This window comes from Dipodomys ordii, unplaced genomic scaffold, assembly GCF_000151885.1.
Source record: "Dipodomys ordii isolate 6190 unplaced genomic scaffold, Dord_2.0 Scaffold153, whole genome shotgun sequence".
NCBI lineage: Eukaryota > Metazoa > Chordata > Mammalia > Rodentia > Heteromyidae > Dipodomys > Dipodomys ordii.
This window is the reverse complement of record NW_012267369.1, coordinates 1,011,925-1,020,180: the sequence shown is the minus strand read 5'-3', so window position 1 is coordinate 1,020,180 and position 8,256 is coordinate 1,011,925. Positions and strand designations below refer to the sequence as shown.

Here is an 8,256-nt window from a genome sequence, read left to right as displayed (position 1 = left end):
CTGGGACTGGGCAGCTGGGCCTGGGCAGCTGGGCCTGGGCACTGGGCCTGGGCGCTGGGCAGCTGGGCCTGGGTGCTGGGCCCTGGGGAGCTGGGCCTGGGTGCTGGGCCCTGGGGAGCTGGGCTCTGGGCCCTGGGCAGCTGGGTGCTGGGCCTGGGCAGCTGGGCCTGGACGCTGCCCCTCAGCTCTGCAGCTTAAGGCGGGCACTCCACTACATGAGCCACAGTGCTGCTTCCCACTTTTTCTGCTAATGTGGTGCTGAGGACTCGAACCCAGGGCCTCATGCACGCGGGCGAGTGCACCACCCCTGAGCTGTCTTCCCACGTGTCTCTTTATGAATAAAATGCATCTTTTTCTCAGAATAATATATAATATCTTTTATTGCACTTTAGTATTTACTTATAGAAACATACAATTGGCTGTGTCAACTCTAGATACTATCGAGCCGTTGTAATTTATTTTCTCCCAGAACAAAGAATGGATTTTATTTCTTAATTCAAATAAATATAGGAATACACCTTTCCATGAGACGATCCTGCTTCTCCATTTAGAGTAGATTAGATGGAGGAATGGGGGGATATACCTATGAGGAGCATTTCTATGAGGGTCTCATCTGCACAGTATCTTCATGAGTTCTTTTTGTTTTTCTTACAAACAGCAATTTTCTAAATATTCAGGCTAGAAGCATTGATATCACTCTCATGGTTTCACTCTGAAATGTGAGTTCTAAACTTGTAGCACAGTGCATCTTGACAAAGTCACCTCTAGTATTTTAAAATATGTAAACAGACATGCATCTTGTTTACCTACAGAAGAACAATGAAGAGATTATAATAGTTCGGGATCTCAGCCTAGGATATCTTTTGCTACTGTGAAGGAATCAGCACACAAACACAAGATCAAAGTCAGGAAACTCACATTTTTTTCTCAAACTTTTACTGCCTCATGGTATCAGAAGTAGTTGCAAACTGATAGGAATTGGACTTTGATGAATGACTTGGAAGTCTACATTCTGTATGTTCAATGTAAGAGCAATGAATAGAATGGCTAACCATTGAGAAATATGTTCTACAGTGTTTTGACCTTAACAAGTGATATATATATATATTTTTTTGGTTGGTCATGGGGCCTGAACTGTGGGCATGGGCGCTATCCCTGAGCTCTTCAGCTCAAGGCTAGTTGCTGTACCACTTGAGTCACAGTGCCACTTCAGTTTACAGGTGTGAGCCACTGGCACCTGGCTAACAAGTGATATTTTAATGAAATGACAAAAATGTTTTAGCTGAGTGCCATGTGACTCAATGTCTGTAATCCTAGCTATTCAGGAGCCTGAGATCTGAAGTTTGTGATTCAAGAAAGTATGGCAAGAAAGTATGAGACTCTTATCTCCAGCTAATTGCCAGAAATGCCAGAAGTGGAGCTATGACTCAAGTGGCAGAGCACCAGGAGTGAAAAAGCTTAGGGCAACTTTGCTGCAGAGATTTTTTTTTTTGGGGGGGGTCCGGTTGTGGGCCTGAACTCAGCCTGGGCGCTGGTCCCTCAGCTCTTCAACTCAAGGCTAGCGCTCTACCACTTGAGCCACAGCGCCACTTCCGGCTTTTTTCATTTTACTTATGTGGTGCTGAGGAATCGAACCCAGGGCTTCGTGCATGCAAGGCAAGTGCTCTACCACTGAGCCACCTTCCCAGCCCCGCTGCCAAGATTTATTAAAGATGTAAAACCCTAGCATCATAAGCCAGATGGAAGTCCAGGTAGCACTCAGCTCAGGCTCCACTGGAGGGCTCCCCTCCTTTAGGGTCCCCATGCCCCTCTGGTCTTCTGAGGTGGAAGAAGGGTGAGGAGAGGGTCCTCTTGATGCACAGCCTGGAAGTTGAACAGCATTCGCTCACTCCATGCATGTGCTACAGGACAGACCACGCTTACCTGAGGAGGGGGCTGGGAGACTGCCATCCGGCTGTCTCAACAGGTTGTAGAGAGAAAGGGGTCCCTCAGAGGGAGGAAAGTGGGAGGAGGAATGTGGAGAGAGGTTTGGACAAAGGTAGACTCCTGTGGCTACGCTGGGTAATAGAGCACCACAGCTGTGGGGGGAGAAGCCAGGCTCCTCACAGCTGTTGAGACCTAGCAGAGGCGGACAGTGGGCCCAGGCCTCCAGAGGAGAAGGGGAGAAGAGTGAAGGCAGGCAGATGTGTTTGAAACCTTGGCCAAAGGGGAAACTCCAAGAGGCTCCCAGTGTCTGGGATCAGACAACAGGAGTAAAGTAGGGGATAGCATTGCCAAGGTTCTACCACAGACGATGTGTACAAAGGTAAAAACAGCTGGAGCCAGGCTCCAGTGACTCGCCCTGTAATCCTATCTATTCAGGAGGCTGAGAGCTGAGAATTGCATTTTGAAGCCAGCCCAGGCAGAAAAGTTCCCATGAGATAAGTCTTAACTCCAACTAATCTTTCAAAAAAGTGGTGTTGTAGCTGGGCACCAGTGGCTTGTGCCTATAATCCTAGCTACTCAGGAGGCTGAGATCTGAGGATCGCGGTTCAAAGCCAGCCCAGGCAGGAAAGTCTGTGAGACTCCTATCTCCAATTAACCACTAGAAAACCGGAAGTGGTGCTGTGGCTCAATGGTAGCGTGCTAGTCATGAGCACAAAGAGGCTCAGGTACAGTGCCCAGGCTCTGAGTTCAAGCTTTGCAAGTGACAATAAAAATAGACGGTACGTAGGTAGGTTGAAAGATGTGATAGAGAAACAACTAGAAAAATTTACTACACGGACCAGAGTTCTGGCTGGGCAAGTCTTGAAGTCCTGATAGGCGGCAGGCATGGTGGTCCACAGCAATATGCTCACTCAGGGAAACCACACTTGCTCTCACAGTCTCATTGGCTGGATGACGTTCTGCCACTTTATTGAGGAAATACTTAACTACGCCTACAAAATCTTGTCAGCTCTGCATCTGTGGAATGGAATCTCGGGGGATGCAAGCATCTGAAGATGGAAAACATTTACTACGCAGATTGCACCTGCAGGGAACATCTAAGACTCCCCTTGATCTCAACAGTGCAGTGTAACAAGTACTTGGATAACATTTTTAGTACATGAGGTGTTGTGGCAACATGGAAGGAATTTACAAAGGAGCATAGATGTAGACAACATGCAGACGCTGCTCCACTTCATGCAGACTAGAGTATCCAGGCTCCTGAGTTCTTCATACTGTCTGCTCACCTTACCAGTCTCACGGAGCACATTTGTCCCCTGTCTAGGATGATCTCCCATCACAGCAGCTAGAGTTTAACACTGGAAGGGTCCGCAAGCCCTCAGGAGCCACTGGGTGGGTGGGTGGGGCACCTCAGGCCGCTAGGTGTCTGCCACTCACTCCTCACCCTTGAGTTCAAACTACAGTAGTGCCAAGATAAGTATTTATTACAACACAATTAACATTTCTTTTTGTGAACAATTATGCAAGCTTGAGAAATGCAGTCATTCAGTCACCACCACAGCCATTGCCCTGGTCGCCACCGGTGCGTTTCCCTGTAGTTCAGATGAGTATTTCGCTTTTGAAAGTGGGCTTCTTGGGCTGGGAAGGTGGCTCAGGGGTAGAGCGCTCGCCTCGCATGCCAGAGGCCCTGGGTTCGATTCCTCAGCACCACATAAGCAAAAAGAAAAAAGCCAGAAGTGGCGCTGTGGCTCAAGTGGCAGAGTGCTAGCCTTGAGCTGAAGAGCTGAGGGACAGCGCCCAGACCCAGAGTTCAGGCCCGCGACCGGACCCAAAAAAAAAAAAGTGGGCTTCTTCCCTGAGGATATTGCATTTGAGACTGCTTCATACCTGTTACTCAGCTAAGCTAAGCAAAACCGCTTATTGTGTTGCATTTCTTTCCTTATATTGTCTGTAGCTGACCCGCCATCTTTCGGTTGGTTTGACTTTGCAGGTACTGGTTGGCGTTTTCATGTTCTCCCGCGGGACGGTGTAGTAAGGCATCAGCCAGTCTCTTCAAGCTTCCTCCAGTCCCTGTTTGTGTTTTAGATTCTGTCTTGCTTCTCCACAGCCTATCTGGCTGCTCTTCTGCTAGCCTAGAGTTTTGCTGTGCTTGGAAGTCCGAAACCATTCAGATGACCAGATCTTTGTGAGTGTCTTCTCCCCTTCTGGAGCCCTCAGCAGTGCGGGGGTGGGGCTGCCGCCGTCTGGTTGCCGAGGAGGGGAGGGGGCTTCCTCGCTTCCACACCGGCACCCCTGTCTGCAGCTTGGCCTGAGCACCCCACTCAGGGTTTCCTGGTCCATTTCTCTTGGCTGCCAGAGGACAGTGCTGCTGACACCCACCCCCGTTGAATCTGAATGTCAGGAAAGCAGGGAGGGGAAGCCTCTCACAGGTAGCACTCGGGATGTAGTTTAAAATGTTCATGAAAATCAAACGTAGATGGCTATCCTGGCTTTATTCCACTAAGTCTGCATTCCTTGCGCCCATGGCAGCCTTCTCCTCTGAGTTTAACTACTAGGGTTGCTTTGATTTCCAGCCTGTTTCTGTGTAGCGTCCGCCCACCCGCCCACCCGTCCCCTTCTGTGCGCCAAGTTCAGAAAGCCCTTCCACCTCTGCCCTGGTCCTGCCGCTTGCCCTTTTCCTTTGGCCTTGCAGGAAGTTTGCCTTTTCGGTTTTTTTAAAGTGTGTTTACTTTTGCTAAAAACACATACAAAAATACACAAATTGTGAGTCAGAGCTCAGTGAGGTTTATAGAGTGGACACAGCTGTTCAGCCGCACGCAGGTCAGAAGTTCTCTGACTGGCTGTCTCTGCCACACTTCTTAGGAGCAGCAGATGGAAAATACTGTGGGTCTCTGCTGTGATGTTCAGCTCTGCTCCTGTTGCACAAAAGTAGCTAGAGACAATAGTAAGTGGGTGGACATAGCTATGCTACGTTCTAATAAAGCTTTATGAAGAAAGGCAGGGCAGGATTGACACTGCAGGCTCTGGCACTTGTGGAGTGCCACCGAGGTTCAGCTCCGCAGACTCTGCCTCACAAAGGTACCCAGCCCAGGCCCTGAGCTCGCCACCACTGCCCTCGAGAGCAAGAGGCCGCCTCACTCCCTGCACATTGGGTATCATTTAAAACGGTTCTGAGCTGAGGCCAGACCTTAAATTCAGAGAGTGCCAGGGGAGCCCCGAGGACATGGCCTTGTCACAAAGCATGGGACAGTGAACTCAGAAGTGACGTGGGTTTTGGTGGCAAGCAGTTAAAGGGAGATTGGTGATTGCAGATCAGCCAGTCAGACAATGGAAGAAGACCAAGACCAGCTCTCCTGGGCTCAGCAGAAAACCACGCCGCAGGAGAGCGATGCTTGGTATTTAATGCGAGCCAGTATCTAGGTGTGGGGCACTGGGAGGCGGCCAGTCTGGGAAACCAGCAGCAAAAGAACCCTGAGGGTCCACCATCCCCCGAGTGTCCTCCCAGGGTGGAGCAAAAGCCAAGCAACAGCCGCACTGGTGCCGGAGCGTACAGTTGCTGCGTGGGACTGGGTGGCACTTTGCCTTTGGGGTGCAGCTCACAGTGAAGTTGTGACCCAGTAATCCCACGTCCAGTCTTCTGCACACCTATACACAAATGCTTGAAGTGTCTTTTTTTCCCCATTGTTCCGCTCTGGAGATGACCCGATGACCCTTCAGCTGGTGAGTGAGTAAGGCCTTCATCAAACACCCAGCCCTGAGACAGGATGGAGCTTGGGTGCGTGGCACACTTGGTTAGCCATCGAAGCAGAGCTCCAGAGAGGGGCCGGGAGCCCTGTGCAGGCCATAGAGTGTAGGTACAATGCATAGGAAAAACAAGGTGGACAACACACGTACCTGTGAGGAGCGTGCCACCTTCACCCATGCTCTTCAGAGCAGCTGTTCTGCATGAGCTCAGACATGGAGGACAGCGTTGACAGCAGGGGTGGAAGACAGTGTCACGCCAGAGATGTCAGAGAAGGAAGGGAAACTACAGAAAACCCCAGTGAACATTGTGAAACAGCAAACATTCACTCGGTTCAGTGGTGGATTTGAACTGGCTAAGAAAAGAAACCTCAGATCTGCACAGAGGCCGTGAGTAGAGAATAACACAGACACCACTAAGCTCACACATGCTCAGGGGAGAGGAGAAATGGAATGTGATGAAAGTCGTGAGGAGACACATCCAAGAGCCTCAAGAGTATCAAGTAGGACGTTTACAAAGACATTCACATCCAGAGCACTAGCACAAAAAAGAAAATGCTGAAAGACAAAAACAAAAAGAAGTGGGCTGGGAAGGTGGCTCAGTGGTAGAGCGCTTGCCTGGCATGCCTGAGGCCCTGGGTTCGATTCCTCAGCACCACCCATAAGCAAAAAGAAAAAAGCCGGAAGTGGCGCTGTGGCAGAAGTGGTAGAGCGCTTGCCTTGAGCTGAAGAGCTGAGGGACAACGCCCAGGCCCAGAGTTCAGGCCCCACGACCGGACCCAAAAAAAAAAAAAAAGAACAAATGGAAATGAGATATTTAGGGAAGAAAAGTATGATAGCAAACATAAAATGCAAGTACGTCAGTGGTGGTATTCGAGTGGACTAAATCCAAGCAAAAGGCAGAGGCAAGCCCCTGGGACTGCAGCCAGGCCGCAGGCCTGCGAAGTCACAGCCCTGTGCCTGTGGACAGGACATGCCCTCCTTCTGGCCAAAGCTTGGGGGTCTAAGTCTTGAGAGCTCCAGGTCTAGCCCTGTCTTGAGAAGGTCCTGGCCTCAGTGGCCACTCTGCCCACAGCCTGCCCAGTCCAGGCGCACTCTGCAGACCTTCCTCAATCTAGGACTTCCCAGACTGCATTTGTGTTTGTTTGACCTTCACTTCCTGCATCTCCATGAACTTGCTAAGTACGTTTAGCTTGTTTATTTGTCTCTGGCTTTGTATCTAAGTTATTTCAGAAGGGTTTCAGTGGCAACCCGGCTTCACTCATCAGAATGAAGATAAAGTATGAAAGTACCAGTCATAAAAACCAAGCGGCACGATTGGTGTCTCTCCAAGGCCAAGGTGTGTGGCCGTTTTGCTCCCGCTGGGCAGTGCAGAGATCTGCTCGAGGGGAGACACTACCTTGCAACAGACGGAATGGGGGAGGAAATGGCTTTCCACAGGGGTCTGGGCTCTTCCCAGGCCGCCACCTTGTACTGGCAGGCCCGGAGGGCACACAGGGGGGACTCTGGCCCCTTGGCTGGCCTCTGAGCCCCGCTGCCCTCCCTGATTTGGGCTATCTGATCAACGTCCAGACCCTTCTCCAGCACAAAGCAGGCCGGAGGCCATCTGCGGGTACGGCTTCCTCCCGCCCCAGAGGTGTCAGCTTGGAGTGTCACAGCAGGAGGAGCACAGGCCAGAGCCACGCGGGCCACTGCAGGCTCCCTGGGTGCTGGTGACAGGCTCACCACCAGGCCAAGGCCCAGGACAGCCGAGTCCTCCCAGATGGCAGAGATGACAAGTGTGCTACCCAAAGACGGTGGCTTCAGAGAGCATGCTGGGGACCCGAGGGAGAATGGCAGCACTCACTATGACGTTGCAGCAGCCAGCAGCAGACCCGGCTAGGCAATCATGGCTTGCAGGTTACCTAAGCTCTCCCTAGCTTAGTTCCCTCTAAGTGAACAGCCAGCATCTGCAGCTCCCCAAGGCCAAGGGCAATCACCCGATCCAGAGGCCGGCACGGACCTCCTGCCCGCCATCGGACTTCCCGGCTGCCTTTCTGCGGCAGAGATGCCTCCAGCTGGGAGGCTGTGTGTGCTGGGGCAGTGGCCCGTCTCTGTAACCCAGAACAAGTAGGGGGCAGCTGTGAGGGGTGCCCACCCAACCCAACCAGGTCTGAGGGCACGCCTGCACCTCTCCCCTGGGTGACCTGGGACGGCCTGGCCAGGGCCCAGCCCTCCCCTGGGGGCTCCCTTGCTGACGGGAGCCTGGGCCTGGCCCCAACCTCTGCCCGGCAAAGGCCTCGTCCTTGAAGCCCTGTCGCTGGGGCTCAGGAAGCCGCTTTGGTGAGGCCTCAGGACTCCTGTGAATGGACCTTTTCCCCCTCTGATGTCTGAGGACAGGTCACCGAGGCCCTCACTGCCCCCTGCCCCCAGCCCCCACTGTCCCCCCGGGCTCACCCTCTGCCTGTCACTCCTGGACAGGGGACCCATCTCCTCCAGGCACTGGGGCCTTTGTTCAAAGGAAACACTTCAAATTGCAACATGAAAACCAAAGTGCAAGCGGTCTTCCATTAGTCAACTTTTATTGGGTGTCTGCAGCCTCAGCCTGAC

At 52.0% G+C, this 8,256-nt stretch overlaps 1 protein-coding gene across 1 annotated transcript in view; it reads right to left on the bottom strand.

The window, feature by feature from the left end:
• Window positions 1–8,256, bottom strand: part of Sec61a1 (Sec61 alpha 1 subunit (S. cerevisiae)) — a 35,882-nt gene that overhangs the window by 23,594 nt on the left and 4,032 nt on the right. The gene's annotated exons all lie outside the window — the stretch shown is intronic.